Here is a 22,289-nt window from a genome sequence, read left to right as displayed (position 1 = left end):
CAAGTGAAGGGGCTCAACCAGAAGACGGAATCATAGAATCACACAGAGTGGGGAAGGGGCCCTACAGACCATCTCGTCCAGCCCCCTGCCCAATGCAGGACCAGCCTAGAGCATCTCTGACAAATACTCGTCCAGCCTCAGGGAACCCAGTGTATAACTAATGTCCACATTCCAGGCATACGTCACACAGTCATAAGTATAAGCAATTCTAAGAACCCGGACAGTTACAGTGGTTCAACTAGCCATTCAAAGTCTTATCTTCTTCAAGGACACTCTCATGTGAAAGATCCGCGAGGTGCTGCTTGGGAAAAAGGTTACCAGTGTTGCCTCCCTAAACTACAGACATTCACACAGTCCCCCTCCCTCCCACAGTCTCCCTCCCCCCTCCCTCCCACCAGGAATGTCAGTGAGGGTGAGCGATAAGCGTACATCTGGGGGGAAGGGAACAGGGGTGTGGGGTACCTAAAACAGGTTATTAATACTACAGGTATAGAAAGCATAACAGAAGGCGAACCCGAGTCTGACACGGGCCCTGAAGTACCTAGGCAACTAGTCTGATTCTTTTCATGCCGCTGATGGTGGAAAGGGCCATCAAACTGCAGCCGACTTACGGCAACCCTGTAGGGTTTTCAAGGCAAAAGATGAGCAGAGGCGATTTGCCTTTGCCTGCCTTTGCCTAGAGTGACCCTGGACTCCCTGGGCGTGGTCTCCCATCCAAGTACCCACCGGGGCTGGCCCTGCTGAGCATCTGAAACCTGACAAGATGAGGCCAGCCTGGGCCCTCCAGGTCAGGGCAGTGGACACCTGACAAAGGCTGGTCAGGTGATCAATGCCTACAATGTGGCTGCTGCATTTCATTCTCAGGGAAGCTTCTGCACCCTCTTCAAAGACAGAGCCCTGCAGAATGCAACACAGTAGTCTAATCTAGACTTGCACACAGCATGGCTGCGACCACATCCCACCTCTCAAGAAAGAAACGGGTACAGCCACCCTGCTAAAGCTTTTGACTGTGTGGATCACAACAAACTATGGCAGGTCCTTAAAGAGATGGGAGTACCAGACCACCTCACATGTCTCTTGAGAAACCTGTATAAGGGCCAAGAAGCGACAGTTAGAACCGGATATGGAACAACTGATTGGTTTAGCATAGGAAAAGGAGTACGACAAGGATGTATATTGTCACCTTGCTTATTTAATATATATGCAGAGTACATCATGCGAAATGCTGGCCTGGATGAATCACAAGCCGGAATTAAGATTGCTGGGGAAAAGATCAACAACCTCAGATATGCAGACGATACCACTCTGATGGCAGAAAGTGAAGAGGACCTTAAGAGCCTCTTGCTCAGGGTAAAAGAGGAGAGCGCAAAAGTGGGCTTGAAGCTCAACATCAAAAAAACTAAGATCATGGCATCCGGCCCCATCACTCCTTGGCAAATAGAAGGGGAAGTCGTGGAAGTGGTGACAGACTTCACGTTCCTGGGATCCCAGATCACCGCAGACTGTGACAGCAGCCATGAAATTAAAAGACGCCTACTCCTTGGGAGGAAAGCGATGGCGAACCTAAACAGCATGATAAAAAGCAGAGACATCACCCTGCCAACAAAAGTCCGCATGGTCAAAGCAATGGTATTCCCAGTAGTCATGTATGGCTGCGAGAGTTGGACTATAAGGAAGGCCGAGCGCCGAAGAATAGATTCTTTTGAACTATGGTGCTGGAGAAGACTCTTGAGAGTCCCTTGGACTGCAAGAAGATCAAATCAGTCAATCCTAAAAGAAATCAACCCTGACTGTTCCCTGGAAGGCCAGATAATGAAACTGAAGCTCAAATACTTTGGCCACCAAATGAGAAGGGAGCACTCACTGGAGAAGACCCTGATGCTGGGAAAGATTGAAGGTCAAAGAAGACGGGGACGGCAAAGGATGAGATGGTTGGACAGTGTCATCGACGCAACGAACATGAAATTGAGCCAACTTCAGAGGACAGCGGAAGACAGGAGGGCCTGGCGGGAGCTGGTCCATGGGGTCGCGAAGAGTCGGACTCGACTGTGCGACTGAACAACAACAGCCACCAAAGCTGGCTGGACTCTGTAAACTGGTCCCAAGCTTGAGCTGCTCCTCTCGGGAGAACAAAAGCCCACATATGGCAGGACAGGCTGACTCCGCACTCCCTGGCTGGCTGTATCGTCGGCCTCCTACACCTCAGTCTTCTCTGAGACGAGTCTGAGCTGGAGTTGAGAGGCTCTCTGGCCAAGGAGGAATGCAGCCACCAGCAGGGTGCTCTCAACAGTCATCTCTGACAACTGGTCCAGAAGGTACCTTCTTTCTTGTCCTGGCCACTGCACAGGTTGGTCCTCCAATGATCTAAGCATGGGCGTCTGGAGCAATTGTTATTCTTTGCCTTCCGCCCCCCACTATTCCATGCACATGGCTGCATTATGGAGCCTGCCCTTTTGGAGAAAGCCGATCTTTCACCAGAGTGGGCTCTGCCCCTCAAGCATCTGTACAGAGCATTGTTGTTGTTGTTGTTGAGTCGCACAGTTGTTGTTGTTGTTGTTGAGTCGCTCCGACTCTTCGCGACCCCATGGACCAGCTCCCGCCAGGCCCTCCTGTCTTCCGCTGTCCTCTGAAGTTGGCTCAATTTCATGTTCGTTGCGTCGATGACACTGTCCAACCATCTCATCCTTTGCCGTGAAAAGAGCTGTGAAAAATGCCCTCCTCCTGACACAACAGAACATAAAGCCTGGAAGATCTAAGTTTGTCTCCTGGACATCAACAGTAGCATGGTAAAGCAACTATGTCTGGGTCAATACTAAACTATGTGTGTGCCAGAGCACTTGTCCTGTTTCTTCTTGTGGATGACCCTCATAATCACAAAAAAAGGAGGAGGAGGAGGTCTGTTGAAAAAATTGGTAATAAAAATAAATTAGAAGAAGAGGAGGAGGAGAAGGAGGAGATTGGATTTATACCCCGCCCTTCACTCAGAGTGGCTTACAAACTCCTTTCCCTTCCCCTCCCCACAACAGACACCCTGTGAGGTAGGTGGGGCTGAGAGAACAGCTCTAAGAGAACTATGACTTGCCCAAGGTCATCCAGCAGCTGCGAATGGAGGAGTGGGGGAATAAAACCCGGTTCTCCCAGATTAGAGTCTGCGCTCCTAACCACGACACCAGACTGGCTCTCAGGAGGGGTGTGTGTAAAAAACAGCCCCTTGCCAGACACTGAAAGGTATCTCCAGTAGAGTTGAGGTCCCTCCTGCCAAGGAGCAGAAAGCACAGCATGATGTCTATGGCTTTGATTGCTTCAGAGGAAGTGCCGCAGTCAGACCACTTTGCCGGAAGGCTTGGTTGGGTGCCCCAGACCCCGCCTGTCTAGGCAGTGAGTGGATATTTATGCTCGGCCGTAGAGACAGAGTGTCAGCTATGCTGCCATGGAAGTTGGGCAGGTTGGTCTGTGTCTGGTTAATTGCTGTTGCATCATTCCCTTTCAGGTTAATTGCTACTGCATTCCTTTCTGTGCTTTTGCTGCTGTGCGCCGAAACACTTATCTATACAGATGTGTAGGAGGAAGTTGTATTGTCTAGGTTTCCCCTAGATGTCGTGGGAGAGTGTTAGTTCTCAGCTACAGCTACCTAACGGTCCCTAAGCTTAACCCGCGTGCGGGAGGGTGCCTAATTGGCCAGTGCTGTGCGGGGGCGCATACAAATGCCCTATATCCTATTATGCCTATGGGGCCGCCGCCATTCTCAACAGTGCCTATGATACTGCATCTTTAGCTCTGCAATAAAAGTATAACCATTCCTGAATGCGTGTACTTCGTTGTTGGCTGTGGGTTCTGACATTCTGTTAAGAATCCTCCATTCTCTATCTCCGTGCATCTCTCTACAACCGAGATGAGCGATGGAGAGGAGAAACCGATTCCTGAGAAAGACGACTCCAGGGGGGTCCCGACTCCTACCACGACTGGTCAGGGGACCCCCACGACCCAGTCGACGGTGCCGGTGACTACCACGCCGCCGGTAACTGCCACTGATACGGGAGCCGTTCCTAAGGCGACATCGACCTTGGTGTTCCTGACCCCGACGGGGCCGAGGCGGCCACCCAGCCATGGTTATTGGCCAAGCTCCAGCTGGAGCCAGTTTCACCCGGACTCTACTGCCGAGACTTATATGCTCACGCAGGGACCACCGAGGGACAGCTGATTTGACCGGGGATTTTCCGGGGCAGGGGGGGTTCCCCTCCCTTTGGGGCACCATTCGAGCTGTTACCCGGGTCATGGGTGACAGAGAGGACGAAGGTGAGAAGTGGCCAGGTGTCCCCGGAGGAGGGGTTGGAACTAGCCCAGTGGATGGAGGTGTCGGATCGAGAGAGACGGCAAATGCAGCGGACGTTGGAGGACGTCATCCAGGCAATCCCGCAGCTGGTAATCCAAGCCATCAGGGAGGAGAGGGAGGCCTGACTGGCGGTCCCCGCAGGGTCAGTTGCCCCGTCGGCCCCACCACAGCAACTGCCCCGGCCCAAGGACGCCCCGCAACCGGGCCCACCCAATGTCCCGGTTCCAGCGGAGAGGCGGAATCCAGCAGAGACGACCCCGAGCCGGCGGGAAATGGATTGGTCCTGCTGTAAGAGGTGCGGAGCAGCAGGGCCCGATCCCGGAGGCGCCAAATGTGGTGAGCAGCTTTCCCTCCCTATTTTTTGTGACTGTGAGTTTGATTAACCCCAGCCTTAGAACGCATATACGGGTGAGAGCCTTGATTGACTCGGGGTGTGGGAGGGATCTGATCAACCCCTTCCTGGTTACGGGGTTGGAGGCTGGGGCAGTAAAGTTGAAAGATCCCCTGATCTTTACACAAATGGATGGCTCTACAATGAAAGATCCATGTGAATACGAGACTGTGCAGTTGCAAATCGGGGCGGGGGATCACTGGGAGGACAGAGAATTTGTGATCACCTCAGCCACCACGTTCCCACTAGTCCTCGGGGCCCCGTGGCTGCACGGGCATGATCCCTACATCTTGTGGGACGAAGGGAAGGTACAGTTCATTTCACCTAAGTGCCGGGGCCACAGTTGGAACCCGGAGTGGGGCCAGCAGCCGATAGCCGAAAACCCTAGAGTATGTCTAGCTCAGGAGGAACTGCTCACCATTCCTCCTGAGTATCAGGATTTGGCTAGGGTGTTCGAGGAGGAGGAAGAGGCGGATGAACTCCCCCTGCATAGACATTCCGACTGTAGCACTGAACTGTTACCGGGACAGAAACTCCCCAAGGGGCGCATTTATACGATGGGACTGGCCGAAAAGGAGGAACTACGCAAGTTAATTGACAAGAACTTAGCCCATGGGTTTATCCGACCGGCCTCGTCCCCCTACACGGCCCCGGTGCTCTTCCAGAAAAAAAAAGATGGGGGGCTACGACTCTGCACGGATTACCGGGGTTTAAATGCAGTGTCTTCCACTAATGCCTATCCTATGCCATTGATTAAAGACTTGCTCGCTAAGGCGGCTAAAGGGAAAATATTCTCCAAGCTGGACCTTCGAGATGCCTACTTTCGGGTGCACATCAGGGAAGGGGATGAGCATAAGACTGCTTTCAACAACCCCTCGGCCAGTTCGAGTACTGGGTGATGTCCTTCGGCTTTCAGGGCCCCCCGGGGGTCTTTATGAACCTGATCAATGAAGTGTTGCACAAGCACTTATTCAAGGGGGCGCTTGTTTACCTAGATGATATATTGCTGTACTCCCCCAACCTACCTTCACACATGAAATTGGTGAGGGAGGTTCTAACCACGTTGCACAACCACAAACGATTCGCTAAGCTGTCTAAATGTGAATTCCACAAAATGCACATTGACTTTTTGGGATATCGAATCTCTGATCAGGGCCTAGAGATGGACCTGGGGAAAGTTCATGACGTGTTGGGTTGGGGGGTACCCCGAACCTGACAACAGCTCCAATCCTTCCTCGGTTTTCCGAACTTCTACAGAACCTTTTTACTTCAGTTTACCCCTCACAGATCTCCTAAAAACTAAGGGGAAGGGCCCTGAGGCTACTAAGCCAAGCGCCACGCTGCCATGGAGTAAAGAGTGTCAGGAGGCGTTCGATCGCCTCAAAGCCTTGTTCACCTCCAAACCGGTTCTTTCCCACCCCGATGAAACAGAAAAATTTGTTGTGCAAACTGATGTGTCTGATGTTGCCATGGGGGGGGGGGCGATTTTACAAGAAGGGGGGGATGGATTGTTGCATCCATTAGCTTACGTGTCAAGGAAGTTCAATGACACGGCGTGTAACTGGTCAGTATGGGAAAAGGAGGCAGGGGCATTAAAGCTCACCCTATCCACGTGGAGGCACTGGCTGGAGGGGGCGAGGGTCCCGTTCAAGGTGTGGACTGATCATAAGAACATAGAAACTCTTAAAACACCTCGATGCCTCAATGCCAAACAGCTCCGGTGGGCCGATTTCTTTTCCAAGTTTCAATTCACCTTGCACCATTTCCCGGGTTCTGCAAACTCTTGGCTGACGCCCTGTCCCGCCTACCCGAACACGACAGCCAACGGGATGTTGTCTTGGACTCGGTGTTCACACCCTCACAGCTGGGTGGGACGGTGACGACTCGCAACCAAGCCCGCCTAAATCCTCCTCCTCCTATGATGTTGCACTCCTGCTGGGGCGAGGAAGGAGGAAACAGACACTTGGCACAGTAAATTCGCCTCCGCCCTTTCAGAGGGGATAAAGAAGTTCTTGAAGCGGAGGGAGATTTTGAAATACGAGACAATGGCTGTTGGTACCGGGGACATAAGCTGTTCGTTCCCTTCTCACTCAGGGGGGAGGTGTTATAGGCAGTGCATGGCTCCAAACTGTTCGAACACTCGGGATTTGTTAAATCCCTTCAATTACTCCAAAGGCAGTTTTGGTGGCCACAAATGCGCAAGGATTTGTCCTCCTTTGTTAAGTCGTGCCAAATCTATGCCATGAGTAAACCCAGACCGGGAAAAACCCCGGGACTGTTACACCCGCTTCCTACTCCGAGTCGACCCTGGGAAGTTATCTCTATGGGTTTTATAATTGACTTACCACCGAGCAAATCGATGATTGTAATTTGGGTGGTAGTGGATTTCTTTTCTAAGCAAGCACATTTCATTCCGGTCGCTTCACTACCCATGGCTAAAACACTGCAAAAGCATTCCTCCTGCACGTGGTGAGGTTACACACGCTCCCCACCAAGCTGGTCTCCAACCGGGGGACCCAGTTAGTCTCCCGGTTCTGGGGGGAGCTGATGAAACTGATGGGAGTGGAGCGAGGCCTTAGCAGCGCTTACCATCCGGAAACCGACGGCCAGACTGAGAGAGTTAATCAAACTTTGGAACAATACCTGCGTTGTTTTGCTAACTATCAACAGGATAATTGGAATGACTTGTTGCCCCTAGCCGAATTCTGTTATAATAATACTTGTCTTTCTTCCATGGGGATGTCCCGTTTAAGGCGCTGTATGGTTATGACAGCCCGCCTGTCCCATTCTTGGAAGGGGACACGGACATGGGGCCGGGGGACGCTGCTCAATGGTGTAAACAATTGCAGGACTCTTGGCCTCTACTGTGTAAGACTTTGACAGCTGTCAAAGAAGCATATAAAGCGCAGGCTGATAAGAGAAGGGTGTAGGGTTGGGCTCTACAGCCTGGTGACTTTGTGTATGTTTCTACTAAAAATATCAAGATGTTACGGCCAAGTCGGAAGCTGGGTTGGAAATATATTGGGCCGTTTAAGGTGAAAAAGGTCATCAATGATGTTGCTGTAGATTTGGACTTGCCAAATAATTTGAGAAAATTTCATTCTGTATTTCATTTCAGCCTCCTGAAGAAAGATTTGGGTTCCAGCTCCTGCCGTCCATCGAAACCGGTGCCCCCTCCTATCATGATTGAGGGTGAGGAACATTATGAGATATCTAAAGTTCTGGACTCTAAGATCAAACGGGGAAAGTTGATGTATTTGGTTGGGTGGGTGGATTTTGGACCCCAGCACCTAGAATGGGTAGAAGTAGAGGATATTTGGGCCCCTGAGCTGTTACGACAGTTCCATAGCGACTTCCCGGACAAACCGGGAGACCTCCTGGAATGACCGGGAGATCTCTCGGAATGGTCGGGGGAAGCTGATTTCTGAGAGGGCAGTATGTCAGCCATGCTGCCATGGAAGTTGGGGAGGTTGGTCTGTGTCTTGTTAATTGCTGTTGCATTCCTTTCAGGTTAATTGCTACTGCATTCCTTTCTGTGCTTTTGCTGTTGCGCGCCGAAATGCTTATCTATACAGATGTGCTGGAGGAACTAGAGCAAGCTTGGCACCCGTACTTGTGACAAGGCTGCAAGAACATCTCATAGGACGTTTATGAGTGGGCGGTGGAGGCTGCAAAGAAGGAATTTTATGCAGCCTCCATTGCATCTGCTAGCTCTCACCTAATACAATTGTTTAGGATAACTAAGGTCCCGGTCACACGAGCAGGATACTGTGCCGCTGAAGGGAGGCAAAGCAGAACCGGAGCAAAAAACCCACGGGAGCGTGCTCCAACGCGCCCCCGTGGCTCTGTGCTCTGGCTTTCGGCAGCTGATCAGACGTAGTGCAGCAAAACAGATGTTGCATGTTGGTGCGCATGCGTGGGACGGGGAACGCCGCTGGCTGTGACAGGCTACCAGCGCTTCCCCGATCAGATCTCTGGAGTTGCTGCGCTTCATCCAGAAGGTAGTGCTCTTTGGGTAGTACCTTTTTAATGCACGTTTATGAGCCAAAGGGGTGGATCAGGAACGGGGGCGTGACACTTCCCAGATGTTGCGGTGTGATCACGCCTGCTTGATGTGCCCCCGATCTGTCCCTCCTGCGGGGCAAATTCTCCCGTGTGACCGGGGCCTAGATCTCTAACTTCTCTCACTGAGAACCCAAAATACTAGGGATTTGACTATCAGCTGTGAGGCTTTAGTGATTTTCTTTGCAGGTAAAGTCATCACTCTGCCACAACTTCCCAGCCAGTATTGATACACTAAGTGAACTGGAGGCCCTTTGGCGCTTTTGGATACAGTATTTGATAGCTTCAGCCGACTCTCCTGGGCTGATGTACTAAAGTAGCCTAAAAAAGCCAAGGTGGCTCCATAAGCTTTCTAAAGACTTGAGAAATAAAAAAAGACTCATTCAGAAAGTGGAAGGAGGGCTTTATAACCAAGGATGAATATACACAAAAAACCAGTACTTGAAGAGAGAGGGTTAGGAAAGCTAAGTTCAGTATGATCTTAGGCTAGCAAGAGATGCTAAAAACAACAAAAAAGGGTTATTTTCTTATGTTCAAAGCAAGAAAAAGAGCAATGACATGGTAGGCCCATTGCAGGGACAGGAAAGTGAAATTGTAACAGGGGATGAAGAGAGGGCACAACGGCGCAATTCCTACTTTTCCTCTGTCTTCTCTTGTGAGGGAAACGTTGCTCAATATGGCAAAAACAGAACTGCTGCAGCTTAGGATCAGCATGGGGGTAGTACATAAGCACTTAGTTCCTTTAAATGAAACTAAGTCCTCGGGGCCAGATGAACTGCATCCAAGGGTACTAAAAGAACTTGTGGATGTAATTTCTAAGCCTCTGTCCATTCTTTTTGAGAATTCTTGGAGAACAGGTGAGGTGCTAGAAGATTGGAAAAAGGCAAATGTTGTCCCCATCTTCAAGAAGGGGGAAAAGGAGGATCCAGGTAATTACTGACCCATCAGCTTGACATCTATACCTGGGAAAGTTGTAGAAGAAATAAACAGACAGTCCTCAAGCATTTAGAAAGGATGGCTGTGATTACTAAGAATCAGCATGTCAGACTAACCTTATCAGGAGTGACAAGTGGTGTGCCTCAGGTCTCTGTCCTGAGGCATGTTTTGTTCAACATCCTTAAAAATGATTGGGATGAAGGAATAGAGGGAATGCTTATTAAATTTGCAGATGATACTAAATTGGGAGGGGTAGCAAATACGGTAGAAGACAGAGTCAGGATACAGGATGATCTTGGCAGGTTGGAAAACTGGGCTATAAGAAATAAAATGAATTTCAGTGGGGATAAATGTAAAGTTCTGCATTTAGGTAGAAAAAATCAAATGAATAATTATAGATTGGTGGAGATTTGTCTTGGCAGCAGTATGTGCGAAAAGGATCTAGGGGTCTTAGTAGACCATACACTGAAAATGAGTCAGCAGTGTGATGCAATTGCTAAAAAGGCAAATGTGATTTTGGGCTGCATCAACAGAAGCATAGTGTCCAGATCACGAGATGTGATAGTACCACTTTCCTCTGCTCTGGTTAGACCTCACCTATAGTACTGTGTTCAGTTTTGGGCACCACAATTTAAGAAAGATATAGACATGCTGGAGCATGTCCAGAGGAGGGCAACGAAGATGGTGAGGGGTCTGGAGATCAAATCCTATGAGGAAAGCTGGGTATGTTTAGCCTGGAGAGGAGATGGCTGAGATGTGATATAACTATCTTCAAGTACTTGAAGGGCTGTCATATAGAGGATGGTGTGGAGTTGTTTTCTGTTGCCCCAGAACCAATGGGTTTAAATTAAATCAGAAGAGTTTTTGGCTAAACATTAGGAAGAACTTCCTGACAGAGCAGTTTCTCAGTGGAACAGGCTTCCTCGGGAGGTGGTGGGTACTCCTTCTTTGGAGATTTTTAAACAGAGGCTAGATGGCCATCTGACAGCAATGCTGATTGTGTGAACTTAGGCAGATCATGAGAGGGAGAGCAGGAAGGGTTGCCTCAGTGCTTTGCTCTTCTGGCCCAGAGAAATGCTGATTGCCACTTTGGGGTTAGGAAGCAATTTTTCTCCAGGCCAGTTTGGCCAGGAATCCTGGAGGTTTTTTGTAATCTTCTGGGCATGGAACAGTGGTCACTGTGGGTGTGGAGGGGGAGGTATTTGTGAATTTCCTGCATTCAGGGGGTTGGACTAGATGACCCTGGAAGACCCTTCCAACTATGATTCTATGTTGACAGGATTCTGGGTGCTGTTAGGCCGACCACATGCCTCTTAGACCCATACCCTTCATAGTTGGTTAAGGCAGTGGTGAGCCCTCTAGTGGACATTATCAATCTGTCCCTGGATTCAGGGGTCTACCCAGAGGGACAGAAAGAGCCTGTGGTTTTACCACTCTTAAAGAAACCAACATTAGATCCTATGGATCCTTCCAATTACCACCCAGTCTTGAATCTTTTGTTTCTGGGTAATTGAGAGAGTGGTAGCAGAACAGCTCTTTAATTTCCGGGATGACGTAATGGTGCTGGACCCATTCCAATCCAGTTTCCCCCCTGGTCACGGGACAGAGATGGCCTTGGTCGCTCTCACAATCTCTGCAGACAGTTGAACCAAGGCAGGTCAGCATTGCTATTGCTTGATCTTACAACAGCGTTGGACACGGTTAATCACGACCTTTTGACCCACTGCCTCTCCGATGTAGGAGTTTGTGGGGAAGTCTTGAAATAGCTTACATAATTTCTCCAAGGCTAGGAACAAAGGGTGGTGCTGGGAGAGGGAGTGTCAACTAGATACCCACTAGTATGTGTGGTTCCTCAGAGGGGCAAACCTTTCTACAATGTTGTTTAACCTCTACATGCAACCCCTCACCCAATTGGTGTGGCGTTTCAGGCTGGAGTGTCACCAGTATGCTGATGACACCCAGCTATCTCTGTTGGTAGGTGGCCGGCTGGATGCTGTGGTGTACTCTATGATTCTATAGAGATGCTTTAGGCTGGTCCTGCATTGGGCAGGGGGTTGGGCTAGATGGTCTGTATGGCCCCTTCCAACTCTATGATTCTACGGTTAAAACAGAGCCAGCTGAGACTAAATCCTACTAAGATGGAGGTTCTGTGGCTGGGTGGGATTTCAGATGTCGACTCCCTTAACATCGGCACCATCAAGAGCTTGGATGTGATTCTGGACACCTCATCAATGGTGGTCCAGATTACAAATGTTGCCAGACTGGTGTTCCTCCAGCTACGCCAGGTCAGGCAACTGGCCCCTCACCTGTCTCGCCCAGACCTGGCCATAGTAATCTATGCAACGCTCACCTCCAGACTAAACTACTGTAACTTCCTCTACGTAGGGCTGTCCTTGAGACTGACCGGAAACTCCAACTGGTCCAGAATGCAGCGTTGTGGCTCCTCACCAGGACGCCACGAATAGCACACACTCAACTTGTGCTGCGTGAGCTGCACTGGCTTCCGGTGGAGTACCAGATCAGGTTTAAGGTGTTGGTATTAACCTTTAAAGCCCTAAATGGTCTGGGACCCATATACCTTGAGAACCATCTTTCCTGGTATCCCCCCCCCCCAAGAGAGCATTATGTTCAGCTGATAAGAACCTGCTTTTGGTCCCTGGCTCAAGAGACATCTGGTTGTCCTTGACCAGGGCCAGAGCATTTTCCACCCTGGCCCCAACCCGGTAGAACTCTCTGCCAAATAACGTCTGGGCCCTAAGGGATCTAACGCAATTCCGCAGGGCCTGCACGGCAAAGATGTTTCACCAGGCATTTGGTTGAGAGCAGCGAGGGTTTCCATTGGTCTGGCACTCCTGTCTTCCTGCCTCCCCCCCCTGCAGGGCAGTGGCATCATCAGTGGACGTAACGTCACCTTGTTAGGTCTTACGGTTTTATTATTCATATATGTATATTTGTATTATTGTACACCATCCAGAGTCCTGTTACGCAGGGAAGAGCAATTTAAAATACAAACCTAAAAAACAAATAATAAATATGTGTTTTGAACTATGGCAAAGAGATCTAATATGGGACCACCCCCGCAGTGTGAATCTAGAAAGTAGATATTTGCTTAGGTCATCCACTTGTGATTCTCTGTAGGAGTCCTGCTTAAGGTGTCTACAATTACACTCTCCGCCTCTACAAAGTGAATGGTCTGTAACCTTACATTCTGGTTGAGGAATCATTCCCAAATAAGACTGGGTTCAGCACAGAGTTTGAGACACGCAGAACCTCTTGTGTTGTTTCTGTAACATATGGCTGTGACAGTCTCATAATCCAGACCACTTTCCCTTTTACTATGTTCTTGCCAGCCACTAAGACATCTCATGGCTCGGAGTTCTAGAATTTTTATGCACAAGGGAATCACTGGCTTGAGGCCAGATCTTGCTGACCTGTGTCTGAGCACAGCAAGCTCCCTATTCCAAAACGGATTGTCTATGTACAAAACTACATACATTGGGATAACTGCTGGGGAAAAAAAACCCTGCTAACAGGCTTTCCCTCCATGTCTGAGAGCAAATCACAAATCTGACTACACAAGAGGGTTGAGGAGGTCAAATTCTCAACCTGACAAAAAAAACCCTATGGCCATAACTGAAGCATGAGACCGAACAACTTTTAACAGTGTGTGTTATCTGGAGGTGAACAAACAGAAAACTGAACACTCAGGCAACGATACTTAATGGTCTGCCCTCTGGTGGATTCTCAGTACAGAATCTAGAGCAGTGGCAAGGAAACTGAAGTGTTGTGTAAGGATTAGAACAGATTCCCCCCACATTACCTGCTGACCCAACCCTATGATGGTACGGAGAATGTTGGAGAGGTGGTCTGTTCATAGTCTGCACAACTGTGCAGTATTTATGAGCATTTTTCTCAGTGGGCGGCCGTCACAATGGCCATGCCTCAAACACCACTGGAGTCACGGACAGGATAAAGGGAAGGACACGACTTTATAGTTGCTGAGCACATAGATTGGTGGGCAAATCTTTTCTCTTATATAGATGCCTCAACTCAGATTCCTAAAGACTGGGGCTTGGCTATAATTGTTCCTTTATTTAAAAAGGGTAGCCCTTCCGACCCTTCAAACTACAGACCAATTAGTCTCCTGAATGTGATTTGTAAGTTATATACTAAACATCTCTGTCAGAAGCTGTGTGAATGGCTAGATTATAGCAACTTACTTGAAACTGAACAAGCTGGTTTCATACCCAGTCGCGCTACTATTGATCATTGCTTGGTCCTAAATTATTTTATTTTTAAATATGGGAAACATTGGAAGAATACCTTGTATGCGGCCTTCGTGGACCTCTGATTCTGTTTCTAGGGAAAGGTTTTGGGCCAAATTGGCTGACATGGGTATCAATAGAAGGCTATTGCTTCTATTAATTAAACTGCATGAAAACAATAAAATCCAAATAAGGCTCACACAAGATGAGAAACTATCGAAAACAATTCCAGTGCAAAAAAGGAGTCAGACAAGGTTGCCTTCTGGCTCCCTTTTTATTTAACATCTATGTTAATCACATGCCTTCATTCAATTGATACTCATGCTCCCTCATTCTCAGGTAGCAGAAAGGTTCCAATTTTAATGTATGCTGACGAAGCTGTTCTTTTATCCCAGACAAGGATTGGCCTGAAGTGAGCCCTAGTAAAATTTAAAGAGCAATGTGACACCGAATTATTAACTATTAATTTTGCTAAAACTAAAATTGTCCGTTTTGGTAACTCATTCATGAAGTTCAATTGGAATATTAAAGGAAATGCCATAGATCAAGTTAAGAACTTTCAATACTTAGGCATTACCTTTTCTTATAATTCCAAATTCTCAGCACATCTGTCCTCATCAGCTAACTTGGAAGAGAGAAGTGCAAATGCCATTCTTAGATTATTTAGAAGGAAAGGTGCAGGCTTTCTCCCCATGGCCTTAAAAACCTTCCAGGCAAAATCATTGGCTCAACTCCTGTACGGATCACAAATCGGACTTTCCGCCAATCTAAAGACCCTTGAAAGGGTTCAGTTTAAATTCCTTAATCTATTTGGCATTCCTAGAAGCACTTCTAATGTAACACTTAGGCAAGAGGCTGGTCTACTCAGAGTTGAAGCAAAGGCTATAACACTCTGGCTAAAAATTCATTACAACCCAAAGGGTTTTAGCCTTGGACCCTTACCCTGCCCGGTCCACACAAATTCTTAATAAGTAAAATAATAAGTAAATATCTTAATAAGTAAAATCTTCAAGAAAATTGGAGAAATCAAGGGAGCGTTTCATGCAAAGCTGGCAATGATAAAGGACAAAAAAGGTAGGGACCTAACAGAAGCAGAAGAGATTAGGAAAAGATGGCAAGAATACACAGAAGAACTATACAAGAAAGACCTCGATGTCCTTGACAACCACGACGGTATAATCACTGACCTCGAGCCAGACATCCTGGAATGTGAAGTTAAATGGGCCTTAGAAAGCATTACTAACAACAAAGCTAGTGGAGGTGATGGTATCCCAGCTGAGCTATTCAAAGTCTTAAAAGATGATGCTGTTAAAGTGCTGCACGCAATTTGCCAGCAAATTTGGAAAACGCAACAGTGGCCACAGGATTGGAAAAGATCAGTATACATTCCAATCCCAAAGAAGGGCAATGCCAAAGAATGTTCAAACTATCGCACAATTGCACTCATATCACACGCTAGCAAGGTCATGCTCAAGATCCTACAAGCTAGGCTTCAACAGTACGTGGATAGAGAACTACCAGAAGTACAAGCTGGGTTTCGAAGAGGTAGAGGAACGAGAGATCATATTGCCAACATTCGCTGGATTATGGAGAAAGCAAGAGAGTACCAGAAAAATATCTACTTCTGCTTCATTGACTATGCTAAAGCCTTTGACTGTGTGGATCACAACAAACTATGGCAGGTCCTTAAAGAGATGGGAGTACCAGACCACCTCACATGTCTCTTGAGAAACCTGTATAAGGGCCAAGAAGCAACAGTTAGAACCGGATCTCAGGGTAAAAGAGGAGAGCGCAAAAGTGGGCTTGAAGCTCAACATCAAAAAAACAAAAATCATGGCATCCGGCCCCATCACTCCTTGGCAAATAGAAGGGGAAGTTGTGGAAGTATCACAGATGACCGCAGACTGTGACAGCAGCCATGAAATTAAAAGATGCCTGCTCCTTGGGAGGAAAGCGATGGCGAACCTAAACAGCATGATAAAAAGTAGAGACATCACCCTGCCAACAAAAGTCTGCATGGTCAAAGCAATGGTATTCCCAGTAGTCATGTATGGCTGCGAGAGTTGGACTATAAGGAAGGCCGAGCGCCGAAAAATAGATTCTTTTGAACTATGGTGCTGGAGAAGACTCTTGAGAGTCCCTTGGACTGCAAGAAGATCCAATCAGTCAATCCTAAAAGAAATCAACCCTGACTTGTCCCTGGAAGGCCAGATAATGAAACTGAAGCTCAAATACTTTGGCCACCAAATGAGAAGGGAGCACTCACTGGAGAAGACCCTGATGCTGGGAAAGATTGAAGGTCAAAGAAGACGGGGACGGCAAAGGATGAAATGGTTAGACAGTGTCATAGATGCAACGAACATGAAATTGAGCCAACTTCAGAGGACAACAGAAGAACGGAAGGCCTGGCGTGATCTGGTCCATGGGGTCGCAAAGAGTCGGACTCGACTGTGTGACTGAACAACAACAACAAAATCAGATTGGCCTACTCCCAGAAGCCTATACAAGGCAAGAATAGCTATCACATAGAGGCTTCATGACACTGAATTACAAAATGAAGAAGCTTCACTACCCAAGAACTTCAGAAATCTAGAGTCTTGGCCTAATTTTAGTGCTGCCCCTTATTTATTTAACATTACCCATGAGCCCTATAGATGGGCCTTTTCCAGAGCCCGCTTTGAGGTACTCCCTTCCGCTGTACTGCAAGGTGAATTCACTCAAGTCCCAGTGCATGTACGTAGATGCCCATGCATGGCTAATAGTTCGGGAACACTGCATTAAGATGATGATTTTTACCAAATTTCCTTTTCTTGTTGGAAAATCTTTCAATAGTAGTTTCATTGCAAGTTCTACAAATGTGGCAAAAATACTGACTAAATCTATATGGTCTAAAAAGAGACCATAAACTATCTTTATCGTTATTACAGAGGGCAAAAAGAGACAGAGTTGTTCAATGCCTCGATGCATTGGTTTATTATAAGTAGACAATTGTACTGGCAGCTACACTTTTGATGATGAAGAATAAATCATATCTCTCCTTATATATAATTGAATAGTGGGTGCCAAAGTTCTAATTCTAAAATGCACTCCCTTAGTGTATGGCTGATGGCACTGCTCCTCAGCATATATCGCCACCAATCAGAAGGCAAAGCCCGGGTCCCGCCCACACCACAACTGCTGCGACAACCTGGTCTTTTGCATATGGAAGCTGATTGGACTTCAGTCCATTCCACACCTCAAACTCCCCCCCCCCGCAAGGCAGTTGGAATTTTCAGTTGCATAACATACCTCATAGGGGAGAGGAGAATGGGTAACAATGGTTACCACTCTCCAGGTGAGGGCTACAGATAACTCAAACATACAAATGCTCTTCAGGTAGCAGAGATCAGTCCCTCTGGAGAAAACAGTGGACTCTGTCATTAAACCCTGCTGAGGTCGCCACAGGAAACTGACACTGTTTGCCCAAAGCCAGAGCACTCTCCCAGAGCCTCTTTCTAGATCCCGTTGTATTTATTTCCGCAACGGGCATTATTTCTAGTACAGTAGTATTGCACTGAAGTTGCTACGAGAAATTTTTTTAAGGAGGCATTAAGAACAAACTGCTATACTTTTAAGGTTAGTGAAATGGTCCAACTGAAGGACTGAAGGCAACACAAACTTTTATTTTTATTATCCTGGTGTAGTGCATGGACTCTAATCTGGGAGAACCAGGTTTGATTCCCCAATCCTCCACTTGCAGCTGCTGGATGATCTTGGGCAAGCCATAGTTCTGATAAGAGGTGTTCTCAAAAAAAGAGCCAGTTTGGTGTAGTGGTTAAGTGTGCGGACTCTAATCTGGGAGGACCGGGTTTGATTCCCCACTCTCCACTTGCAGCTGCTGGATGACTTTGGGCAAGCCATAGTTCTGATAAGAGCTGTTCTCGAAAAAAGAGCCAGTTTGATGTAGTGGTTAAGTGTGCGGACTCTAATCTGGGAGAACCGGGTTTGATTCCCCACTCCTCCTCCACTTGCACCTGCTGGATGACCTTGGGCAAGCCACAGTTCTGTCAGAGCTGTCCTTGAAAAAGAGCAGTTTCTGTCAAGAGCTCTCTCAGCCCCACCCACCTCACAGGGTGTCTGTTGTGGGGAGGGGAAGGGAAAGGAGTTTGTAAGCTGCTCTGAGACTCCTTTGGGTAATGAAGGGCGGGGTATAAATCCAATCATCATCATCATCTCCTCCTCTTCTTTGTATTCCTTTCTCAGTCCTCTACTGTGCGTGGAGCACATGTGTGGACTTGTTACTTTCAATAAACTCTTTACTGGTTTGAAGGCTGGTATTCCTTCTCCACACCACACCACACAGACCTCCACCGTTTTAACACAGTATTTAAAACAGGTGCCTGGGGAAGGGAGGTGGTCAGTTGCTAAATGGCTACTGCCCTGGGAGAGCACAATTATGGCAAGCCATCAGCCACTGGGTAGCCGGAAATGCAGACACTGGGCAAAATCTTAGAATGGCACACAAGAGGGGAAGGTGAGAGTACTGGTCCTCTCAGTGGGTTATTTCTAAAATGGCTTCTTGGCGGCAGTGGTACCGAAAGAGCAGAAGAACCCCACAGGGGCAGGAGACTGATGCCCCACTGGACAGAGACTCAGGCAGCCATTGGTGCCTGAATGCCTCAGAGGTCCAAACGGAGCAGTGCTCATGGGTCAGCAGGGCTGCGCCCCACCAGAGCCCCCTTCAGCCGTCATGGCTGGCAGTCATGGGTGGGCCCGATCCTCCGTGAGTCTGTCTGAGTCCCTTCTGAAGCCACCTGTGCTGGCGACCCTCGCCCGGCTCCCTGGCAGTGAGTCCTACAGTTAGACTACTGGAGCGAAATAGTTCCTTTTGCCTGTTCCGAATCTACTGTCCATCAAATTCATTGGGTATCCCGGAGTATTAGGCGAAGGGGAGAAAAGTTCTCTTTATTATTGTTTGAATATATCCAAATTTGATTTTTTTTTCCCTAACCAATTTTTTTCTCTAACCATTTTTTAATTCACTACTTGCCCCCCCTAACCATATATTTCAGCTTAAAGTTTTTATTGCTACTGCAACATAAAATTAATGTGGGGTACTTTTAAAAAATTGTTCACGAAATAGAAGTCAAAACAAACACACTAAAACAGGTCTCCTCTATTTTGGGAAAGGTTCTGGAAAGTTTTCCCATTTCAATTTTTTGGGAAAACTCACATCACTGGGAAGTGCTATGCCTGTCAAGGAGATATAAAGAATTCATTAGGTGTACATACAACAAAATGATTGGGAATGTGAATTTCTGGCAGGACACATTCCCTGATTACTGTCTCTCTCACAGAGAATTTACACCTGAAAGACTCATGATGGAGTCTGTAGCAAACCTCTCTGCCTCAGCTCCCCCTGCCCCGTGATCTCCCCGCCCCCCGAGGAAGGATGCCTAGTGTGGTCTTCCTTGCGTAGATCTAATCTGAAGTGAGCGGTGACTCATGAAAGCTCCTATTGAAATAAATGCTAGTAGTCTTTTAAGGTACCAATGGATTTTTGTTATATTTAACATCTCCTGAGACTAATGTTGTGCTGAGCGAGCAATGCATGGATGAACAGAACGGAAATTCCAAGTAAGGGTGTACAATGCATCTAACCACCTGAAGTGTCCTGAAATGAAGCTGTGGTTCAGTTTACAATTCCAATGTCCCCTGGGGGGCATGCGCGATTTTGCAACTTGCTTAACACTTTAAACAAAGTTTCTTGAAATTCTTATGCTCTTGTTTTTAAAGGAAAGGGTGAAAGGAAACATTTTGTCATATAATTAAGGAAATATGCTTTCACCTCATATTCTTTTCATTTGCATATCTGAGTTTCTTCCGCCGCCACTATTACCACCATCGTGTACCGCAGAGCAGTGCCGTCGGGGTGGGCTGATTAGCCAACTGGGACATCTCGGCCTATGGCACCCCTCCCCCCTTTCTGTTGACCTCACTGTGATATATAATAATGAGTGAGTATTTTAACTACCAATGCATCCTGTAAGATTGAATTGTGTTTTAAGTGGTTAACTGTGTAATTTTATCACACTTTGGGTGCCTAAATTGTTTTAATGTGTTATATTTTATTGCACTGTTGTGCCTGTGTAAGCCGCCCTGAGCCCGCATGCGGGGAAGGCGGGGTATAAATGAAATTAAATAAATAAATAATTTTTTATATCTGCTAATAAACAATACATTTTAAAAAGCTGGCTAACACAGAACAACTGAAATAGATAGCAGGCAGGTTTTTCTTATTTTGCTTATCTGCATTGTTCCCAGCTCTTTAATCCTAGTCCCACCGCACTGTTTGCTGCATTCTTTAAACCAGGGGTCTCAACCATACGGTCTGTGGGCAGGATCAGGCCCCCCTGGAGTGCTTCTACCAGGCCCACAGTGGAACTGGCTGCCTTCTGCTTCTTCTCCCAGTTCTGCTGCTGCTGCGTCATCATAGGTTTGCAGTTTACAGAGACACACTTGAACAGCATACTCAAGATTGCAGCAGCACAGACATTTTGATGCGATCATTCAGAGCAAGAGGGGTCAGTTATCAGACACTGTTAGATAAACAAAACATTGCAAGAGTGCTGATGTTTTAAGCATGTTTTTAAGTTAAAAAAACCACCTTTGTGTTTGTGTCCTTTATAAAGTTTATATCTCCGCTCCCTGGCATAACATTTTATGACACACATGGCCCGGCCCAACAAGGTCTCATTTATGTCAGATCCGGCCCTCATACTAAATGAGTTCGACCCCCCCCCCGCTTTAAACTGTCTGATTGAATGGCTTCCTGTATTTTGTAATCCAGCCTGAGTTTCAGAGATAATGAAACAAATCAAATCAAATAAAGGAGATTCCACCTCATTCAATTATTTCTCTCTTAATTACAAATGTAGGCAGAATTGTAGCAGAAACACCCAGTGTGGGGTTGTGGTTAGAATGCTGGAGGAGGAGCCGGGAGGATCTGAGTTCAAAATGCCTCCCCCCCCCGCCCCACCCGAGAGGCTCGCTTGGTGACTGCAGGCCAGTCGCAGAGTTGCTGTCAGGATGAAACGGAGAGGAGATACTCGTAAGCCACCAGGTGTTCCCAAAGTGGCGCTGGGGGCGGGGGGGGGCACTGAATATAAAAAGCAAATAAACTAACAGTATGCAGCTGAGCCCTATGGGCAAGTTTATTCAAAGTTCACTCTCACTAGGTTATTCTGAACGTCAAGTGCCTGCAAAGGATTGCTGACTGAATTAGATGCTCTTACACTGGCAAGTAGTGAACACCCTCCACTGCTTTTGGTGGAACCGACTTCTCCGTAAGTGTTCTTCACACCTTGCTGTTCATTAATCTTCCTCCCCCGTCCCCCAGTTTGGTGCCCACTTCATCCTGACTCCCCTCTCTCCTGGTGCAACCAGAGATTAAGGAGAAGTCAGAATTTTTCTTATTTTTCCCACAGGTCCCTAATACACAGAGTCAGAAGCCTCCACTGTTGTCTCAACAAATGTTTTATGGGACCAAATTATTTCTTTAAAGGAATGTGCCATCTGGCCCAAAATGTGCAACATCTTAATGCCACATACCTCAAAAGGTAACCAGCATTTTAAAATGGAAACATCAATGAACAAAGCATTAAAACTGAAATACTAGTGGCTTATTTATATCCCTCTTACACAATTCAGATGGTTGGTGATATAATTCCACATACATCATTCATTTTTAACCCAACTAGGCAGTGCACCCAGTGTCCCTTCCATACTTTCCCAGAGCCAGGATCCACACACAGGGATCACAGGCAGGAAGCCATCACAGTGAGGGAGCAAAAGCCGGCAAGCGGCCTGAAACGGGCACCTCAGCAGCTGAGCCCCAGGAGAGCGAGGGAAAGCTCATCGCAGTCCACTGGCGCTTCAGCTCACAAAGCCAACCACTTAGGATTTCGAAGACATCGGCCTGTACTTGTCTTATGTTTTCTATTCTGATACCTCGCTTGTCTCTCTCCCACCCTAACATGGGACCCAGAAGATTATCCAAACCGGGATATGAACAAAATTGTATACTTACAAGTGGGAGACCAGCAGTCTCATCTTCCCCGTCCCCACTATCTTCTCTTTTCCTTCCCGCTTCCTTCCCTCTCAGTACCCACAACCCATCTCTACCTTCCCCCCTCGGATCTCTCTCCTCCCACCTCAGAAGCCGCCACACCCGGGGAGAGGACAGCCAAGCTGTGTGACACCAGCTGTTGAGCCAGAAGGACTTGCGGGGGGGGGGGGGGGGGATAGAGGCACATTCGCAACT

General features: G+C 47.6%; 1 protein-coding gene across 1 annotated transcript in view; it reads right to left on the bottom strand.

Annotated features, from left to right (window-relative positions):
- The window catches only part of AKAP11 (A-kinase anchoring protein 11), a 47,565-nt gene that overhangs the window by 665 nt on the left and 24,611 nt on the right, over positions 1–22,289 (bottom strand). The gene's annotated exons all lie outside the window — the stretch shown is intronic.

The sequence above is a fragment of the Gekko japonicus genome, unplaced genomic scaffold, assembly GCF_001447785.1.
Source record: "Gekko japonicus isolate JY-2015 unplaced genomic scaffold, Gekko_japonicus_V1.1 scaffold1072, whole genome shotgun sequence".
Taxonomy (NCBI): domain Eukaryota; kingdom Metazoa; phylum Chordata; class Lepidosauria; order Squamata; family Gekkonidae; genus Gekko; species Gekko japonicus.
Note: the sequence above shows the minus strand (reverse complement) of the source record. Positions and strands in the feature narration are given on the sequence as shown.